This window comes from Fukomys damarensis, unplaced genomic scaffold (genome assembly GCF_012274545.1).
Source record: "Fukomys damarensis isolate Sample0158 unplaced genomic scaffold, DMR_v1.0_HiC HiC_scaffold_2, whole genome shotgun sequence".
In the NCBI taxonomy this organism is placed as follows: domain Eukaryota; kingdom Metazoa; phylum Chordata; class Mammalia; order Rodentia; family Bathyergidae; genus Fukomys; species Fukomys damarensis.
In genome coordinates, this window is record NW_022900914.1 from 10,729,639 (window position 1) to 10,751,072 (window position 21,434).

The 21,434-nt window shown below is 44.2% G+C and overlaps 1 protein-coding gene and 1 pseudogene across 1 annotated transcript in view; one reads left to right on the top strand and one right to left on the bottom strand.

Annotated features, from left to right (window-relative positions):
* Positions 1–21,434, bottom strand: part of Alk (ALK receptor tyrosine kinase) — a gene marked incomplete at its 5' end in the record, with an annotated part of 685,791 nt that overhangs the window by 567,492 nt on the left and 96,865 nt on the right. The window lies entirely within an intron of this gene.
* On the top strand, positions 4,303–4,645 carry LOC104848744 (annotated as a pseudogene).

Consider the following 21,434-nt stretch of genomic DNA (forward strand, 5'->3'; position numbering starts at 1 on the left):
ATTAATAAATTATATCCAGGAAGAGGTTAACAACCATAACTAATGAAACAGATCAATCATAACAATATACTGTCAAAAAAAACCTGGATCTCTCTCAAAATATCTTATGCTACGCTATATTTTCAGACCACAGTTGACTGCCAGTAACTGAAACCACAGCAAGTGAAACTGTGGATTAAGGGCCTATATCCTGATGTTTAAACAAAAATCCAAATACATTAGTACGCATCTTCACTGTCTCCTAGCTGTGATGCCATATGGAAAGGCCCGGATGCTTTGTGGAGGAAGCTAAAGCTCAAGTAAAGGGCTAGAGTTGAACGAAAATACTTAAAGCAAACAGTGTACATATGTGCAGCACGCCTGTGGCTCTATGGCGGGGGGTGGCATGGTGAAAATCTGAGACCACAGCTTCTTAACAACACTTGAGAGATGCTAGTAGCATTTTATATGGGAAGGAAAGGGGCTCATGGGATAAAGCAAGAGGAAAGAAATGGCTTGGAAAGAAAGAGGTAGAAGCTGGGGGCCCTCCAGCCAAATGGGAGGTATCCGTAGATCCTATTGTTAAACAGGTAGGATTTGGAGAGGGAGAGCTGCAAGTTGATGCGTTTAACTGATGACTGCACAGTGGTTGGCAAATTTGGCTTTAACACACTGAAGTCTAAGTGAAGCTTTTCCCCCATGACCTAAACCTGACCGGATTTTCTACCCGAGCAACGTGGATAGTGTCTGATGTTGTCTGAACACTGGGGCTGGTAGCAAGAGAGAGGTGAATATTTAAAGGTTTTTAGGAGGGTGCTGAGAAACTGGCGATACCATAAAGAGGGCGGGTGGGGAAATGGCTGATTCATAGCAGTCTCCACACCCACCCACCCCCCGCCACACACACACCACAGGGAATGGCCAGATATGGATGGAGGCATTTCCAAGTCCCTAAGACACAGGAAGAAGAAAAGAGCCACAGAAAAATGTCTCAAGTTACATGGGGATAAGAACACGCAGGGGCCTTGGAGCAAAAGACCATCAGTCTGCGTTAGATGAGTGTCAGGAAAACAGATGCACAGGTGTGTGCACACACACCAGTTTCACTAGCGAGGCTGCAAACAAACCAACCACCGAAAGCACTCTTAAACTTCACTTGGGAACAATCTTCAGCAAGGATTACAATCTGGGCAGGTTGAAAATGATAATTAAAACTTTAATTTAAAAAAAAACCCACAAACGGCACTTTGGGTCTTTACAGCAAGTTGTCAGGTACAACAAAGAGCTCATCTTTCCCATCTATCCCTTGACAATCTAGAAAGATCTGCTATTCTTATCCCTGTGGCTACCACAGTGATATAAAAAGAAACAAGGGAGAAGATGAATCTCTCCCCAGACTCTCATCTAGGGAAGCCAAGGGAGGCTGAATGAAAAAGAACGGAGGATAACCAGAGCCATGTGAGTCTTGTGCTATGGATTTTGCATCCGTCTCAACACATTACTCAGTGGAATGGTGGCAGCCATCAGCAAGGGGAAGAGGGTGGAGGCTTCTTTCTATGGGGTGGGGCATGGGAGCTATGTGCTCAAGAGCCAGGAGGGGAGGGGAGAGGGACTCTGAAGGACTCACTCCTCCCAGACTCCACAATTTGCTCAGTGAATGTATCCGTGGTCTTTAATTAGTATCTGGAAGTCTGGGGAAGGTGTAAAGTATTAGATGGGCAGTTCAAATGAATACCAGCTTAATACAGGCCAGAAAGGAAGCAATCAAAGTGAAAGCAGCAATGCAAATAATTAATTAGATGGTCATCAAGGATAACAGATGGAGGCAATACATTGGAATTGAAAAGGAACTAAGAATTCCTAGTACAGTTTTCCCCAAAACAAAGAATTCATCCTATGCAACTCATTTTAGATGGCCCAGGAAGCCCTTTGCAGGACACAAGGATAGATATTAACTGCTATTAAATCACATTGTAAGACAGTTATTCTTGTCTCAATCCTCTCTTTACCCTTCTGGGTTCCATCAAGGAGAAAGTTTCAACTGAGTACTACCATGTCTTCAACACTTCCCTAACCCTCGTCAAGCTCCCTTTGTAACAAAGAAAGAGCAAGCTTCAGACAGAGAGACTTTGATTTGCCCACAGATCTAATAAGAGTTTAATCCGACTGTCTGGTTTTCATTTACCTACGTCAAGTATTTTCCCCATTCACTCACTACAATAACACAAGGTTTCTTCTTTAACAAATAAATGCATTGAAGTTAAAAACTAGTTCACCTGAACTGGAAAAGTATTTATTACATCTTCATAAATAGCATATGGATGATGAAAGTGGCCAGAAATGTGGCTAGGGTTTGGAGAACAAGAGTATTGAGCCATAGTAGTGAATGACTTGCCCACAGCAGCACATTTGTCTGGCCCCACCTACGGAAGCAGAAAGACGGTGAAAGCTCTGGACCCAAGAGTCTCTGCAGGAGTCAGTTCCCTTCGCCTCCTTTTCCTCCCCCTTTCCACTGGTTTCCTAGATCCCTTGGAGATAAAGAGACAGAGCTCAAGCCCAGAATGCCTATCAGATGGGAAAACAGACACAGATGCGCCATTCATTACTCGCCACTCTCCCAACCCTTGCTGCCCCTGAATGATGATGCTCCACAGAAGGAAAGAGCTATAAAGTGCAGTGTAAGTGCAGGACTCTGGGTCTCTCCATGCGGCAGCCCAGCAGGACGAGAATACAAAGCAGAAAGCCAAAGTCCACTCTCACGCCGCCTGTCCCACATCACATCTAACCACATCTTGACGGACGCAGCAGAAATGACTTTATAGTGACCTTTCAGCTCCCCGAGGAAAAGAGACCATTATTCATCTTTACACACAGCTTCTATGATGAAGCCCGGAGACACTTTGATGAAGTAAATAATTTAGCCCTCTCCAGGATCACCCGCCATTCCCAGTTCCTAATGCCATCTCAGGGGTTGCTTCACCGACCCAATGAAATAATGAGTCCCTGATTGATGACGCCGGAAAAGTACAAACATTGTACAGAAGCTAAACTTCATCCAAGACCATGAGTTTCACTGAAGAATACGATGGATGAAGGACATTTACATTTTAAAATAATGGATACTGCTTAATGTAACTTACTGCGTGCCATATGCCATGCTTGTACTTTTCATGTATTATTGTGTTTAATCACCAAACAGCCTTGCAAGGTGGCTGTTAGTATCTCCATTATACTAAGAGTTAGAAATCAGTGAAGTGGCTTGCTGAATGTCATCTGAATAGCAAGTAGCAAGGCGGCAAGACATTTAAAAAGAATTTTGGAACAAGGAAGTACACAAAAGAATGAAAAACTGTATTGCAGAGTTGGATGTGAATGAACCAGAGTTAGTCCGCCCCATCCATATTCAGTCTACTGGACTTCACCACTTCTCTCTTAGTGAGAGAACTTGGCTTAAGAATTGGGAGGCACTGCTTCTTTTTTATGGATTTCCTCAGCACCTTAGTTCCTAGCAGCCGCTTCTCCTGGCACTAATGCAGGATACCTGGAAGAGTATGTGAAGCCCCAGAGACACCCACTTCCTTCCTTCAGATGCAATCAGTGGCTAGGTTTGACGAAGAATTCAACGTGTCTTCCACAGTTCTGTCCTGAATTCAAATAAGCACTTCCCAGAGACAGTACATAGACCAGGAAATTCCAAACAAGCCATACTGCTCCACTAGTTTGTAAAGAGAAATGTAAATTAAGACACCACTGAGATTTCAGCATATTCCGGAAAGAATGGCCATCAACAAGAAGTCAAAAAATAACAAATGCTGGCAAGGCTGCGGGGAAAAGGAACCCTTCTACATTGTTGGTGGGAGTGTAAACTAGTACCACCATTGCGGAAATCAGTATGGTGATTCCCAAAAAAATAAAACTACAAATTCCATTTAAACCAGCTCTTCTCCTTGTAGGTATCATCCAAAAAGAGTTAAAGACATCATGTTACAGTGATGCATACCTACCCATGTTTACAGCAGCTCAACTTGAAATAGCTAAATCTTGGATGCAGCGTATTATGTCCATTAACAGATGGATAAAGAAAATGTGGTATTTATACACAATGGAGTACTACTCTGCCATAAAGCAGGATAAACTTGAGTCATTTGTAGGAAAACGAATGCACCTTGGGATCATAATGTTAAGTGAAATAATTCAGACACACATTTAAATATTGCATGGTCTCACAGCAGCTCTGGTGGTAGGAGGAGTGGCAGCTGCTAAGCAACACAGCTCCACAAGGTTCCTGTGTGCAGCTTTTGCATGTACCCCATTGCTGCCAAGATGCCCAAGAGAAAGGTCAGCGCCACCAAGGGGCAGCAAAGGAGGAACCCTACAGATCAGGGAGGTTGTCAGCTAAACCTGCTCCTGCAAAAGTGGAAATGAAGCCAAAAAGACAGCAGAAAAGGATAAATCTTTGGACAAAAACATGCAAGCAAAAGGGAAAGGAGGACCTAAAGGAGAACCAGGCTATCAAGAAACTAAGGAAGATTTACCCGGGGAAAACAGAGAAACTAAAAACGAGGAGAGTGCAGCCTCTGACAAAACAGAAGAGAAAGAAGCCAAGTCTGACGAATACACATCGTGTCTTGTTTTGTCAGTGGTCCCCGTCTCCCTTCTTGAATGATCCAGAAAAATGTTTTAATCAACTATTTTGTAAATGCAAGTTTTTTTAGTTACTCTAGAAACATTTTTAAAAAGGAAGGAGTCCCACCTTGTTGCATATTTTAAGTGTAAATGATTTTGTTTTTGAGGTGAAATCATTTGCTCATTGTTTATTTTTTGGTACAACCAGAAAATAGTGGGACACTGAGTTGTGGCAGGCTCTGACTATCCTGGGTGTCAGCTGAATGTTCTGTAGGTGGGGTTAGTTTTATATCCTGCAGCGTAAAGCATACTGAATGGTAATTTGGAGTCACAGTCGTGCATTTATTATGTCTTGGATATTTTGAATGACTTCTATCTCCGTGCTGTCTTTAGTAGAATTATTTCCTCAACAAAACTACTTCCTGATCATTGCCTGTCAGAATTGTGTCCGCTCTGTAACATAACCTGTTTCGATCATGCTAGTCCAGTTTGCCTAATTTTGTTAATGTGCTGTGAAAGATTGAAAATTGCAGTATCTAGTACATTGTGAATCTGTGAGACTTAAGTAACACTTTATCAGCATTTGCAGATACTTGCACTTCACCCACTTACAGGAAATTTGCCTCCAAATTTGAAGCTGGAAAGTCATTGGAATGACTGAAAAAGAAACAATGTCTGGCTTTTTAGATCTTTGATACACATTACAAATTGTATACAAAGTAAAATGTCTGTGCTGCTTCTCAACACAACCAATAAAAAATCTCAAATATGGAAGACAGTTTCAAAGTTAAAAAAAACTGGATGGTTTCTCTTAATCCAAAATATAAATTTAAAAACAAAGTAAAAGACAGATAATAGGTAACAGGAAGATGGATCTTTTGCAAAAGGAAAAGGGACCAAGAGACAGGGGAAGGAAAGGGGAGACGGGGTGGGGGGAGAACTAAGATGTGTTATGTACATGTAGCAACTCCTGAGGATGAATGTAATCATTACGTACTGCAAATACATACAAGTAAAACTTAAAGTTTTAAAAAAGGGAATGCAACAAAATAGCTACACTGGGCTGTCTGCAACCTATCTATACTTTACAATCTTGCATTTGTTTTATGGTTTTGGAATCCTCCCAGGCCATAGATTTGAAGCGTTTAAGTCCATATATTTCCTATCACAACTTAAATTTTACAAACGAATATAATAAATAGAGAGAGGTTTTCTAAAGTGACGCGAAGAAGAGGAGTGACACTGTCGAGATGGCGGTAGAGTAAAGCTTTCTCTTCTGCAGTTTCATTTAATCGAAGCATCGTTACACTGTGGAACCTCATTCCATTTCCTAGCATACAATTCCACAATCCTTGGTGTCTCAAACCACCTTTTGGAATGTGAGTGAGCTGACTGATGGCAGCAGCTGGGAGGCTTTGGGATGAGAGCTGGGCCCAGGAAAGACCCAGGTATCATGACAGGGTTGGAAACTGTAGCTCAGTACATTGATTTGTAATGAGGAAGATAAAGTAGGAAATCCACGGCCTTATTACACTCTTCCGGGGCTGAAGGTAGAGTTGATCATCATTGGCCAATAATTTAATCAACCATGCCCAGGTAATAAAGTTTCTGTAAAAGCAAAAGGACTGGAGAGCTTTTGAATAGCTGAATGTGTGGAGGTTCCCAGAGGCAACTTTCTACTTCTTTACCTGTATTCTTATAAGAAACAGCAAGTATAAGTAAACTGTTTCCCTGAATTGTGTGTGGCGTTCTAACAACCCGGTCGAATCTGAGAGAATAGGAGGACTCTCAAATGACAGCCAATCAGCCTAAAGTACAGATGACAACCTACTCTGTGAGAGCATCTGAAATAGGGACAGTCCCAGGGGATTGAGCCCTCAACCTGGAGTCCAATGCTATCTCCAAACAGATGGTGTCAGAATCAAACTGAGTGAAAGGACACTCCTCTAGCGTCCACTGTACACTTAATTGGCTGTTGGTAGGGAGAAATTCCCACATACTACCTAGTGACCATTCTGTCTGCACAGACATCTTTTGAGTTGTTGAATGAGTGTAGAAAAACTGAGCTTGATTTTCCTCTCTGTCCTCAGGAAGTGTCATTTTAAAAACTGGGCATACAGTCCTACTGTCCCTTGTTATAAGGAGAGAAAGGCTGAAAAAGACTATTGTATTGCTTGACTGGGGACTGACTCCTGCTGGAGACCTGGGAGAATGATGGGAAGAGGTTTGGGCACAGCCAGATAACTCAAGTATTCCCCTCGGCTTCATCACTCACAATCCTGTCAATTTTCAGTGAGTTGTTCGATGTTCTGAGTCCCAGAACCTATGCCAATAAAATGTCAATCACAGCGCCTTCCTGACTATATCCTGGGCCTCATACTAAAGATCTGTTATGGACTGATTATGCTGCCCTCAAATTCATAGGTAGAACTCCTAGCCCCCATGTGACTCTATTTGAAGGAGTAATTAAGGTTAAATGAAGCTGTAAGCGTAGGCATGTAATTTGATAGGATTTGTGTGCTTATAAAAAGGAGACTCCAGAGTACGTGCTCTCGCTCTCTCGCTCTCTCCCCCCCCATCTCTCCTCCTCTCCTCCCTCCCTTCCTCTCTCCCTCTGGGATCATAAAGGGAAAAGACACATGAAGACACCATAAGAAAGTGACCACCCACAAGCCAGGAAGAGAGGCCTCATCTGAAACAAACCTTGATGGCATCGTCATCTTCGAAACCTAGCCTCCAGAACCATATATAAATAAACAAACTTCTGCTAAGATGGCCAGTTGGTGGTGTTTGGTTATGGCAGCCCAAGAAGACTACTACAGGGTCCAAAGCAACAAGGTATGAAAACAGTTAGAAAGTATCATACAAATGAGGAGCATGCATACAGTGCTAGGGTCAAAGGTCAGGTTTTAAGGGAGCAAGGAGGAGGAGGTAAAGCAGCAGAGCGGGCACATTTGAGTCCCTCTTTGGAAATGAAGAGCTTCAAACATGAAAGGGTTTGAGGAGGTGACCCTCAGGAAAGCTCAAAGTTCCTCCCAAGTACAGTCTCATAAGATGTGTGGTGATTACCAATGGATGAGACATTTTTAAATAATATTTACTTTGGCTCCTGATGAGGTTGATGCATTTGTCAAGAGAAGAGGGTTAGACTAAACTTCACAATCCTACCAACTGGGCATTCCCTGGTTCCACGCAATGCCAAAATGAAGGTTTCAAGTTTTCAGACATTTGACTCTCCAGCAGCGTGTGAGATGGAACTTATTGTTTGTTTCAGACAGAAAATAATTCTTATTTGTGTGGTATTAGAGATTTAACCCAGGGCCTTTGCATTAAGCTGTATCTCCAGCCCCTTTTATTTACTTATCTTTTAAAAATTTGTAACAGAGTTTCACTATTAAGTCACCAAGCTTGCCAGGCTGGTTCAAACTTGAGATCCTCCTGCCTCAGCCTCCTAGAGTGCTGGACTTCTAGATGTGCACCACCATGCCCACCTCACACAAGACATAGTTGTTTCTTTAACTCAACTTATTTCATGCCAAGGAGTAAATCTACAGCACCAAGCAATACAAATGTAGCCCAACTGACCAAGCCAAGAAGAGTCAATTGAGTTGAAGATCTACAATCTTTCTGCCTTTCCAGTCTTAGTTCTGACTTGGACTTAAAGTTCAGGCTGATGGTTATTCTCTTCTTTTTCCTCAAGGCTGCATAAATGAAGTCTAGGGTAAGGTATAATAGGGAATAATTACCTTGGAATTCCTTCATAGCCACAAATAAGCTGTGTGACCCTGGGCAAGTTATTTAATCCTTCAGATTCTCAATTTTCTTACCTATGTCATGAGGTGGATGCATTTGTCAAGAGAAGAGGGTTAGACTAACAGATGGATTGGATTCGGGGTCTACAAATGCATGGAATGTGCAAACTGTCCTGTTTCCCACACTGCACAATTTTGGCACCCCACACCCCTCACATGCAAGACCAGACCTGTCTCTCAATCCCACTGAGCGCAGCGGTGACTTTAGACACTCAGCACAGGACAACTTCCATCACTGGGCTGAATTTGGCACAAGGAATGAAGATCTATACCATCTTCCTAGGTATCAGATGCTGTCTGAGTCCCTTTCAGTTCAAATGTCCCCAGAGACTGTGATACTAATGTGGTTACAGTACAACCCAGATAAAGGCTTAGACAAAAAATGGAGTAGAAAATGCAAGGGGAAAGACAGTTGTTGAAGGGGAAGGGGAAATATACTCCTGGGTATTAGGTGATGCCTAAGTACCTTTCAGTTCAAATGTTCCCCCAGACTCTGTGATGCTACAGTGGTTACATGACAGCATAAATAAAGGTTTAGACAAAAATGGAATAGAAAATGCAAGGGGGGGGGGACAACTGAAGGGTAGAACAGGCAAATATCAAAGATGATAAAGAAAAAATCCCTCTTTTGAAAGGCAATAATTCCAGTTCCTCAAGCCTCTCGTGCCTACTGAGTGCTGCTCAGGAGGAACGCACGCGTGAGGCCCAGAAAACCACTGGATTCCAGTCCTGCAGCCCACTCCACTGTCACTCATTTCTTCACCTATCTCCACTCTGTGCTGGCCCATTTCAGGGACACACAATGAAGCCAAGTGTATCCAGTCTAAGTCTACAAGGATCAGAGGTGGGAGCAGAAGTATAATGGTAAATGTTTAAAATACAGAGGCGGTATGGGCTAAGAAAGGAGAGGATTGCTAATTTGTAACATTTGTGATTTCTATGGTTTCAATATTCCCATCATTGTCAATTTCTGGATACCGACAAAAAGGTCACAGAATCTGGAGTTGAGTTGAGAATACATACACACAATTGGCTCTCTAGGACCAGTGTGAGCTGAGGAGAGGGGAATCACAAGGGTACTAATAACTGCAGAGTATCTTCTGTAGATCACTCAACTGAAATATTTTACGTATTTATTCCATATATATAAAACAATCCCATTCCTGTTATTAAATGATGAAATTTCAGGTCACGTTCCATTTGTCTTCTATCCAAGCACATGTGAGAGATCAGTATTACCACAATGATGTGTGGCTCTAAGAACTTGAAGCCCAATAAAACCCAAAGAACCCCTGATTTAGTACTGCCAAGGGTAGGCTGATGAGGCCACCCAAATGAGAAAAGAGCCATCATCTATTGGGAGAGGTCCACTCCCGCGGTCTTTCAGAACCACACACTCTGGCTGTCTTTCTCTTATAACTTCTCCTGCTCAAGTTCCATGTATTCAACACATACTTATACATCACTTATTGTTAGGACCTCATAAAATGGGGCTACACAGAGACACACACCCGCGCGCACACATTCATAGGGATGTACACACAATCTAGGAGAGGAGATAGATATAAAATAGTATAGTCTAGCAAATGTACAGTGAAGGCCCGTCTCTTTCCTAGGGTCTACCTTCTCTTTAGCAAATATTTATACAGTATCATCTTTATACTATTTGTTCAGTAGTCTCTTGTTCAGCTACTATAAGATAGGTTCTTCATCAGGTTCTTTGGTGGATCAGAACTGACTTCTAGAAGGAATGGGCCGAGCAGGTCTTGACAGATGAGCAGGACCATGCTGGCTGACAACTGCAACAGAGTAACCCTGCAGAGATGCCAAGTGCAGATGCACAGGGGGAGAAGCATGGGCTGAATGTGGAGCGTGTGCTTCTGCTACAGGCTAGGGAGGCGAAGATAGGTTAGAAATATCTCCAGTCCGGAGGAGCTCACAATCTGGTGGGAGAGACAGACGCAAGATTACAACACAGAAAACCCTTGTAGAAAAAATGCTGTTGGAGTTCTCACACACAGAGATGTGAATTGCCAATGGACTCCATCCTAGATACTGCACAGAAAATAAAGATGAGGTCAACCTAGTCCTTGCTTGAAGACATCTGCAGTCCTGTGAGGGAATAAGGACTTGCACATGACACAACGTGAAGAGTAACGCTCTCTTAAGAGCCAGGGATAAACTTCAGGGGGTTTCAGACTGCAAGACATTATTTCTGGATCAAGATGCCATAAGGCAAATATTCAGGAAGAGATGACGGGGTGTTGAAAAATACCTTGGTAAATGCAGCTGATTCTGACCAAGTACAACACAGTCACACCTTAGTCCAGCCAGGATTTACTAAGTGTCCACTAAGTGTTCCATACGGTGCCAGGTGTCAGAGGAGATATGCAGGTTCTCTTCCAGACTCCCCTGCCCTCTGTCAGTGTGCTCTTTCTCATAGTATGGAGGGAAAGGTGCCAATCATTTTCTCGAGTCTGGCCGGTGAGCTCCCACAAAGGCTACAGCAGCTTTGGCACAAGCTAGAATTTCTGGGCACTAAGAACAGAAATGTAACACAAATTAGGAAGTGGATGGAGGAGGAGGAAAGAAAGAAGGCTTAAGGAAATAACTATGTCAAGAACTTAAGGTTGCATATAGATCCTTGTTAGACCAGCACCAGAGAGACAATGTCTCCCCCAAGACAGTCTACTAAATTCATTACTTAGATGGAAAAAAGTGCATAAAAATAAATCTCCTAGAAGTGCTGGGATATGGGTGTATGTATCCTCAAAACTGAGAAGCCGCCTGCCTCTGCCCTGAGCGTTCCCCTGTAGTAACACCAGCTTGCAACCAAGAGCCAACGCTAAACTCTACAGCACTCATGTCTCTGCTATAAACTAGCGCACTATCCTTCTGAAACCCTTTAATCTACAACCGCATGGCCAATAGCTGTTCCACTGTCAGTTCCATAAACAGCTTCCAGGAAAAGCTCCTTCTACTCATACCCATAACTAACAAAACTTCAGTGAATTGAAAATATTAAGTCCACGGCTGTCCGGGCTGAAAGTAACTTAAGGAGAAAGAGGATAAGTTAACATTTTGGAAACATCAGAAAAGCTCTCTTTAAACCTCTCTCCAAAGTCTGGGGCTCCTTTCTCTCACAGTGGTACGAGCAATGAAGAGACATGGTGCTGAGCTCCCCAGGGCAAGAACACAGGCTCGGGGATATGAGAAAAGAGAATGACGATAACAGCTTACTCTTCAACAGGGTGCTCTACTCAGCACTCAACATATATCAACTATGCAACAACCCCACGGCTAAGCATGCTGTGGTTGTTCCATTTTGTGGATGAAACACTGAGGCCTGGGAGGCTAAATAACTGGCTCGCGTTTCACTGTGCTGCAGGTTGTGGGGCTGGGATTCTAGCCCCTGGGTCCAGTGGTGCCTTCCGCGAGCCCTTCAGGGTGCAGGTAACACACTAACCCTATACCTCACATCGGCATTGGAAAAAGAAAGGTCAGTCACACTGGAGCCCAAACCTGGGTTTGCCTCATTAGCCCCAGGAATTGGAGCAAGTTGTTTTAATGTCTCCGAGCCTCCATTTCCTCCTTTGTGAAACAGGCCTAACACTCTGTGTCATAGGTGTGAGCAGTGTGTGCAATCAAATGCAAATAACGGCACCTGACATCCAGTAAGCTCTCAATACGGGAAACATTCGCGGTGACAGTGATGGTGGCTGTGACTCAGGATCACGGAACAAGTCTTAGAATCTCTCTGTTCCAATGAATGAATACACCCGGCTGGGTTTCTGTTATGTAGTAGGCTAACCATAGAGAATTTCAAAAATCCAAAGAGTTCTGTAAATTGAGTCTGGAATGTCAGGTATTTCTGCTACAGCAGTCAGGATTGGGTTTAAATCCTGCTTCTTTCGATTAATTATGTGACACTGGTTAAGCTACTTAGGGTTTCTGAGCCTTCATTTTCTTCTCCATCAGGGGTAATAACAGCGAACTGGCAGGGTTGTGAGGACAAGAATCAAAGTCTGGGAAAGATTTACCACAGGACAGGACATTTCTTTACAGAGTAATTCCAAAACTTAACTTCCTAATGTATTTAAAATTGAAGGCAAAGCCGGGAGCGGTGATGCATGCCTGTAATCCCAGCACTGAGGCAGGAGGATCACAGTGTTCGAGACCAGCCTGGGCTATATAGTGAGTTCCAGGTCAATCTCAACTACATAGTGAGACCCTGTCTCAAGGAAGAAAAACAAAACAAAACAAACAAACACACAAAAAAGCTGAAGACAGGCAGCAGCAGCTGTACATTAAAGATTTGGAGTGACCCAGTTATCTCTGGCCCACTCTGTGCCTACTTAGAATGGTGCTGTTTAAAATCCGGCTGTTGCCACCCAGAAGGTGAGGGAGCCACCCGGGCTGTCCACTGGCCCTTTCTTCCATGGCGGGGGCACGGGTTCTCTCTTGGAAGCCTCTGCTGCTAAATTGTAAAAAGGTTTCCTTTTGTGGGAGTCACAGATGAAACCACATAAAGTTGCCTGGAATCAACTGCTTTAATAAATTATATTAAAGGCGGTAGTGACATCATTAATTCATGAAATAAGGATGTAATTAAAGACCAAGGAAGCAAAGAACAGAAGTGGGTTAGCCAGGTGCCTCCTCCCGCTTCCTGATCATTTCCTTCCAACTTCTGTTTCCTGATGCCAACATGAAATGCTCCATCCTCTGTCCCAACACTGAGCCTCTGGAGCTTCTGCACCCAGTTTCTCTCTGATTTGGGCTCACACAGCTTAGTGTCCACAAAGTGTTTAGTTCCTGGGCTGTTCTCAAAGCCTCATCAAGAATTTGAAAGGGGGCAAAGAGCTTTCACTACATATATAGGAAAGAAAAAGAAACACAGGCTGAGAAACAGGTGGACGAAGGTGAGAGAGCCAGTAACATCCATGTGAGTGGATGGACCCTGCCTCCTTGAGGCTGGACACAGCAGTGAAAAACTGTGACTAATTTCTGTAACAAATAAATGTTGTGAACCTTCTGTGATTATTGGAGACCTTGAGAAATGAAGAATTCTTAACGCCTGTCCCAGGCCTTCTAGTTAAAGAAACAAGACCAATGCACATGAAACATTCAGTGACAAGTACATTTGTTCAGGCAGGCAGGAATAGCTGGGTGTTTTGGACAGAGGGTTTCCTACTGTTGGCTGGGTGGCTCCGAGAAAGTCCCTTCCCTTCTCTAAACCCGCTTCTTCCTCTCCAGTGGAAATAAAGATAATCCCTGCCCCACAGGCTCCTTGCATCAAGATAGTAATATATATGCAAGAATTTTATCAACAGTGATCCTCTGCTTCAATATAGTTCCTATTTTCATCAGCAAATGCTCACTTTTGCAAAGCAAAAGCAACATGGCCAGCAGGTGGGGGATGCAAGATTCATCAAGAAAGACTGCCTGGGCTCGGGATGTAGCTCAGTGGTTCTACCACCTGACTCATAAGCACAAGGACCAGTTTGATCCCTGTTATAAGAAGGAAGGAAGGAAGGAAGGAAGGAAGGAAGGAAGGGAGGGAGGGAGGGAGGGAGGGAGGGGAAAGAAAGAAAGACTGCCCTAAAAATGATGACTGATTACACCCTAGTAAAACAGCTTTACAAGAGAGCTAGCACCAATGCAAAGATGTTGACAGTAACAGCCCTGAGTTTCAAAGAGGGAAGCTGCCCAGTCCTTCAGGAAAGGCCTGGCTACAAGGTTGGTCCCATAGGTTTGTAGCCAGCTCTGCACCAGCTGGCTCTGTGACCTTGAGCAACTGGATGAGCCTGTCTGTGCCTCCGAGTTCTCATCTGTAAAACGGATTCAATGATCCATATGGCTTCTCCCAGCGTGGCAGTCTGTGATCTATGGTCTCAAGAAGCACAGCCTTGAAAGCCAACTCAGATTTCAACAAAGAAGTGGGAGCTCATGAATAAAGGCACAGAGGTACAGGCAGGAATATGAGGAGGGAGGGGAGCTGACATTTATTGAATGTCTACTTAGGGCTGTGTTTTAAGTGTGTGCTTTATGTGTGTTAATTTATCATATCCTCACAACAACTGTAGGAGAAATAGTATCATCCCTCTTTACAAGAGGTAAGATAGAGGAACAGGGAGGGTAGGTAATAATTTGCTCAAGGTCAAACAGCGTAGTAAGAAGCAGGCCCTAGGTTTTGAACCTACCCATTCAACATCCCACTGCAAGGCAGCGTTGCCATTCATGCTGTACTCTGGGACCAGTCTGGTGGGAGTTCAAGATTATATAAAAGAGGACATGAGAGTGTCATCCTGGAGGGGTGGTGACTTGCATTCTGATCTTAACTGCTTGGATAATTTCTCTGCTATTACTGGACAGCTCATTTTCTGGGTCTAGGTTTTTAACTAGGACAAATTATAAATCACACTGTAGGGGTGAGGGTAGGCAAGGCCAGAGATGAATAAGCAGTGTGACTGCAAGATGATATCTTACCTAGTGGCCTTTTATGCAATGCTCAGCAACAAGGCGCTTAGACAGCCACCGCCCCCATGGAGAGGATGGGTGGGCAGGAAAACTAAAACTGCGTGATGGAGCATCAGAGCCGGAAATGCTGCTTAGAGATCATTTGCCCAAACTCGTCTACAGCAACATTTTACTGACCTGGAAATAGAAGCACAGGGAATTTAAATGACTTTCCCGGGGCCCATTCATTCATTCATTCATTCATTCTAAGCATCTCCTGTGTGTTGTCCAAGGCCATGGCGATGTAGGGCTGAGCTGACCATGCACAGATTAAACAAACAAGTAAGAGGGAAGACTGTGCATGGGGGCATGGAAACAAATGCTGGGTATTTCCCAGAGAACTCAGAGGAGGCGGCTAGAGGACGCCTTCTCTAAGAAGTTAGGTCTGAGCTGAACTCTTCCATCTGGGCTATCTCATTAGAGAGAAAGCAAACAACAGAGTCCCGAACCAAGTGCCCCTCACCAGTCCTCCAGGATCTGTGTTAGAACACTGACGGCCCTTTTCGTTCCACTGTTCACTGTTTCTCCACAGAGAACAAAGTGCATTGCAGATACCCACTTGGCTCACCGAACTCCTCTGTGCAATGTGAGAAGCAGGGAGGTGGACTCATTATTCCTTTTATTATCTTCTATTGCTGTTTGCTTCCACTTTTCCCACGGTTTTGAATTTGTAAAGCAGGCAAGAGCTTTGATGTGACCTGGATTATACAAGCACCCGCATGGATGTCACCACTGTTTTCTCTCTCTAAGAGGAATGACTGTGAGTGCGTTTGAACCGAGTTGGTCATAATACCATTCAAATCCTTCTCCTTTTCCTTGGCCTATTTTTAGATTTCATCTTCCATTTCCCCAGCTCTATTAGAATCAGGTTTTAATCACGCTCTCTGAGCAGGCCAAATTTAGGCATAATGAAAACAAAAAGTGTTATGCAAAATGGGACGTTAGAGGAAGCCCGGACCGTGCGTGCACCGCATGCCCAACATGTGCTGGCCGGCAACAGCACACAGGTTTTCTAGGCTGGCCAAGCTCTGGCGCTTGAATCTGCAGTGCCTGTTGTTCTCCCCAAAGCAAGACAGCCCATTAGCGCTCCAAGAATATGCTGTTGCATAAGTAATGCAACACGCAGCTTCTCTGCAGATATGAAACTCAGTAGTGCCTGCTTCAGTCTCGGGGTGGCCTGAGCACAGCTTCTGTGATGGAAATGAGCCCTGCGGGGCTCTGGAGTGAGAAGGGCCATGGAGAAGTTCCTCATCAGATAGAGATTTATGCCTAGGGAATCTTTGGTTCTAAGCCCTGTGTGCAGAGAAGAAACACCTGGGGCGCTTCAAACCATATGTTCCCTGGGAGGACACCCCAGACCAACTGAATCAGGATCTCTGGGGTGGGACACAGGCATAAGGTTTCTTTTTCTTAAACATCTCCATCCTCTACTCCACCCTACATGATTCTAAAATCCAGGCCTAGCAGAGAGTCCTGAAAGGTTGGGAATGGAGGATCCCTCACTGAGAATGTACCACACCCCTCCTATCAGTGCAGTAACCCCTGGGGACCTATAAACAAATAAAGACTTTCAGCCCCCAGCTCACATCTACTCAATGAGGACTTGCATTTTAATAACTGCCTTCAGACTCCAAGAGAAGCTTCAATTCATATTCACATTCCAAACTGAGAAAGATGGTTTTATTCCCATTTTTTTCATCCAGGACTATGTGTAAAGTCACTAGGACTTATGCAGTGTCCGAACTCTTCAGTTAACACTTTGCTCTGTCACTTGGTCAAAGCTAAATATGTATATAACTTCCCCATGCCTTGGTCCTCTCATCTGTACCATGAAATATAGCACTCCCTTCGCAGGATTCTTGTGTGTAGGAAATTAGTTAATATGGTTTGATATGGGTGCTCATCTGAAGCTTTCTTTCTTGAACGCATCTCTATTTTGTGCAGGGAAATAAATCATTACCACAAAAAGTTGTTTACTATCTTACCAGTTGAATGCAAATAAATTTATGCCAAGATATTCAAAAGGGTCAAAAGAAATTAAATTCAGAGCATTTGAATGTATTTTTAATGGTGGTGGGTCTTGCTTGATAAAAAGACTTAGCTTTGAAAACAGTAAGTCATGTGCTGACCCCTCACAGTCGGCAGACCACTGAAAGTTGTTTCCAGAAGTGACTGCTTTTGCCTCATACCATTCACACTCCAGTCCATTACCCTGCATTGCTGGGCTGGGTGAAATGAAACTTTTTGGGGTTGGACCCCAAGGCCGTTGAGGAACAGGCAATTCCAGTGCTCATATGCACTGACCATGAGAGCAGAAACTTTCAGCCCTTAAGATTGGGATGTCTTGGGTATCAGGCTAATGCTGTTTTTAAGTATGTCTGCAAGTTCTTTCATACTCCTCTTTTCAAGATTAATTCCTCTCTCCTTGAAAGTGAGCAGGACTCAGTGACTGGCCTCCAATGACTAGAACATGGTGGCGGCAGCAGAATGTGACTAGGTTATGAAAGGCGTTGCTGTCTCTTAGACCATGTGCTCTGGAGGAAGCCAGCTGCCATGCAGCCATCTCATTCCAGCAGCCCTACAGTGACACTCACACAGGAGGAGCTGAGGGCCTATAAGCAAGTCATCATGGAAGCTTCTCCTCCAGCGGCAGCCTGGCCCTCCAGTGACTGCAGCTTTGACCAATAGCTGGACTGCAACCTCAGAGAAGACCATGAGCCAGAGTCATCCAGCTAAGCCCCAACATGCCCGACCCTCCAAAACTGTACAATGTAGCAAAAGTTATAGTTTTAAGGAAAAACGTCAAGCAACAGTAGAGAATTCACATACTGGCCTTGGAAACATCACATGGATGTCTCCTGACAGCCTGAGAAATGTGGAGCCATGAAAAGAACAGGAATCTGGCTGATAAAGAGGAAAGTTCGAGGCCACTGAAGAAGATGAGAACTTATGAAGTATCTTCTTAATGCTCTTAGAGGGCACAGACTTTGGTGACTGCAAGTGCCTGATGTGATCTTGGCTTTGCCACTGACAGGACTTCGGACCTCAGACGGGTCCCCTGATGAGTCTTCCTCTCAGAACGGAGATGATGCGATGTTGCCCACTGGACTCAAAGGGTTGGAGCGGCTTCTACAGTAGTCCCCCTTTCCCCTTCTTCTTTATCCGCCCCTAACTTCCAGGCACTGCATAGTCTTTTACCTCAGTACGTTTGCCTTGGGAATAGATGTTGCACCATGAGGCAGAAGTAGGGAGTGGGTGAGGAACTGTAGAGGAGGAGGAGAGAGGAGGTAGCTGGTCTGCTGTATCTGGAGCCTCCTGGATGACAGGAGTGTCGTCTGAATGAGGGCTCCACCAGAGGGGCAGGTCAAGAGTGCTACTAAACCACATAATACTGGTGGCACTCAGAGGAAGGTGGTACTCAGGGAAAGTGGTACCCGGAGACATAAGAGGGAAGTTGTGAGAATAATGAAGGTGGTCTCCCAACCCCATTGCCCACCCCTCTCACCCGCAGTACGAAGGTTTCCGGGGAGGCAGTCCTCTGAGCAACAAGGAAGAAACCTCTCCTTGCCCAGAGTCTAGTTCGGTCCTCTCCTCCACACTCTATGTCCACCCTCCTCTATCCTCTCCTTGAGGATCTGCATCTTAAGAAGACTGGGGGCAAGGAAGAAAATAAGAACTATGTCAACAAACTTTTCATAAGAGACCTAAGTGAAAAGGGCCAGGAGGTCCAGGAGGCTCTTGCCTCCCACGAAAAGTTAAGATTCCTGCGATTCAATCCTCCTGCCCCAGGAGGACCAAGGGCACCCACCTCCAATGAGCAGGAAAAGGGAACCGGTGCAACCCCAAACCCTGGCCACCCGACTCTGACAAAGTGCATCTGTATGGGTCCTGGGGCGCTCAGCCACACCAGAACCCTCGGCTCCTGACATCTTCCTGGCAATAAATGGAAGACCTCTGGAAGGCATTTCAAAAAATTAAATTATCCTGGCCTCCTTCAGCTGTTCCCATTCCTCAGGCCTGGAAGAAAAAGAAGGGAAACTGAATCTCTTGCCTGCCAGCCACAATTATGTGGGAAATCAATCCTGTGTGTACGGCCTTTCCCACAACGCCTTCCTGGTGACGAGCACGGGAGGTGGACGTGGAGGTGGACGGGTCTCTCCAACGTGGCTCTCCCACGCATTGTCCTGACATTGCCTAGAGTCTGGCGGGAAGTAAGAGGACCTCAGGAAGCTTTTTCAGACCCTCTTTCTTAGCTTCCAAACCTGAAATCAGGCCTTCTTCTGAACAGAGGGATACTAATGGAATTTACATTTTCCTTTTCTCCCAGAAGACTGAAGACTTTTAGGCACCTTTCTGCAGTATTCAGCTCCCAGATCCTGGACGTCTCCTGATTCAGCCATGGGAAGAGCCAAAACACTGAATGTTAAATGATTCGAGATCTCTCTATCCAACGGAGAGATCTGGAATTTGAAGTCCTTAGCCCATAAGTCAGTCTTGGGACACTACCTAACATCGGTAGGAAAATTACAAGACCAACTTAGGGAGCTAACGAGGCAGAGAAAGGAGACCAAAGGGAAAAAAGGTAGAAGGAGCATTCAGTTGGGAGAAGAATAAAGGCAGTATGAAACTGGGACAGCTAAATCATTCTGTCCCTTTGCTGGGGGGGTATCATCTGACCTCCTGTATACTCAAAAGTCCCAGCCAGGCATGGTGGCACACACCTGCAATCTCAGCACTTGGAAGGCTGAGGCAGAAGGATCGCTACAAGTTCAAGGCCAGCCTAGGCTACCTAGTGAGCTCAAGGATAACCTAAACTACATAGTGAGACCCTGTCAACCCAAAACCAAAACAAACAAACAAAAAAAGACCCCTGCTTATTGACACAGGTTGTTTCACTTCAGTTTTGTAGTGGCCATCACAGAGTGGCTGATGCCCATTCCTATCTTCTAGGACTTAGGTAGTTTGTAAAACCTGGCCAGGAGGAAGTCCCTCTGCCTCTCTGAGCCTCAGTAAGTTTCCTCATTTATATCAAAAAGATTCCTTCCATCCCTAAAGTTCCAGGAGTTAACAAATATGAAATCACTGAGGATAAAATGAGAGATACAGGAGATGTATCAGCATAGATATTGGGCAAGCTGGCTTCTAGTCCTAGGCCGGCTCATTGGCGTGATATTGGGTGACTTCAAGAAACGTCTCAGACCCTTGTTTTCTTAACTTATAAAACTGTTGGTTATAATTTCCTAAGATTTTTTCCAGCCTCTTTCTCTCTGGGAGAGTCCTAAGATTTCTGTCTCTGAATTCAATGATTTACATGGAAAGAGCTATAGTAGAAAGAGGGTCTTCCAAACACTGGCACCCTTCTTCCTCTTTACTTCATCTTTCCATTAATTCATGCATCAAATTACATATGTATGGAGTGTCTTTTATGTGGTCAGTTTCTCTGTTTGGGGCACTGAAGCATAACAGGGAGCAAAATGGGCATAGTCACACCCATGTTCTAATGAAATCATAGTCAAGGAAAAGAGACAGAGATATAAATAAATATCACAAAGTGTATGGGAAGGATTACAGGGATGAAGTACCTTGATACATTCGAGGAATACAAAAAGAGTCAATAGGACTGGACAGTGAGTAACATGCAGGGTGCGGATCGGTGGCAGTGGGTTGGAGCGTAAGAAGGAAAACAGATCAGGGGGGCTTGACATTTCAGGTAAAGGATGATTTCCTTCTATCCAAAATCCTGGGAGAAATCATTTACTAGTTTAAATATGGCTTTGATATAATTACATTATTTTTAAGTGGTAGCAAAGTTTTATTATAATTAGATTTTTTTAAAGATCATTTTAAAAATCATCAGTTTGCTGAGGATTAGACTGACACAGAGAAAGAAAACCAGGCAGGAGGTCGGTCAGTGCAGTGTGGTACAGGCAAGAAATGACTGGAACTGGGATTGGGGTAGAGATTAAGAAACAAAGGAGCACCTGGAAAAAACTAAGAAGTTAGAATGAGATCATCAAGGAGAGAAAATTGGCTGTCCAGGTGTTAGGGGTTAGAAGAGAGTGATTATAGAAAAGAATTTGGGCTGTGGAGTCATCACTGAAGATACTGGAGGACCTATGACTTGGTCTTTTGAGTCATGGCATTTGAAACCAAACAAGGTAAGGTTTCCCTACACAACTTCCCTGGCGTCTGGTTGGGGCAATGCCCACCTGTAGTACCCTCTCCTCCCACTTTTTTCCCAGCACTCTGGCATGGCCTATAGTTTTCTACTGGAAGAACACATAGACCATAGTTCTGAAATCTCCGTGAAGCCAGCCTCTCCATGTGAGGTGACAGAAAACCATCAGCAAATCCTCTAACTATTCAGGAAAAAGGAAGACAGAGCAGCTGTGATTTTAGGATTTTTTTTTTTGTATGAAAACTATATGCTTGTAGGTTTTGGTGTTTGGACTGGATCTAGCATGGGCTTTGATATACCACCATGACAAAATTCTACAATGA